The sequence below is a fragment of the Plasmopara halstedii genome (genome assembly GCF_900000015.1).
Source record: "Plasmopara halstedii genome assembly, contig: Scaffold_614, whole genome shotgun sequence".
Classification (NCBI taxonomy): Eukaryota; Oomycota; class Peronosporomycetes; order Peronosporales; family Peronosporaceae; genus Plasmopara; species Plasmopara halstedii.
The window spans coordinates 2,177,281-2,177,930 of record NW_020187532.1 but is presented as its reverse complement, the minus strand read 5'-3'; positions in this window follow the sequence as shown (position 1 = coordinate 2,177,930).

The window sequence follows — 650 nt, the reverse complement described above, 5'->3', positions numbered from 1 at the left end:
TTGGTCTTCGGTGCGTAAGAATATCAATTCGTCTTTTTCCACCAAGTCTTCCCTCACATGAATTGATGCGAATTTCGGATCGGACTTATAAGCTTGCCGAAATCGATTCTTCATTTCCTCACTCATACGCACAGAGCTGAATGAGATATTTGATACGAAGACCACATCACATCTAACGTATACCCTTGATAGACTTGGGTATCTTCTCCCCCGAATAAGGCGAATCGGATAAAATCTCTAGATCGTTCCATTCGAGTTCTTGTAATGCAGCAACTTGGGCATTATGGCGTTCTAGTAAGTTGTAACGAGCACAGCGTACGTCGCATGCGTGGACTTGATGTTTTGAGGCAGTTCCTTGTGGTGGTCGTGATAAGGCATCAGCAACAACATTTAACTTGCCAGGTCTGTGATGTAACACAAAGTTGAAACTGCTGAAAAAGTCCAGCCATCGTCAGCGTCGGTGTCTCCATAAACCACTTGCATGCGGAGTTGTCCGTGAAAATGTCAAAGTGTGATCCGTGCAAGAAATGTCTTCATTTTGCGAGTTCAAGTTTGATCGCATACAATTCTTGTTCATGCGCTGGCCAATTGACTTCATGCGGCCCGAACTTCTTGGATAATAACGTTATTGGCTTGTCGTTGCCGGCAGT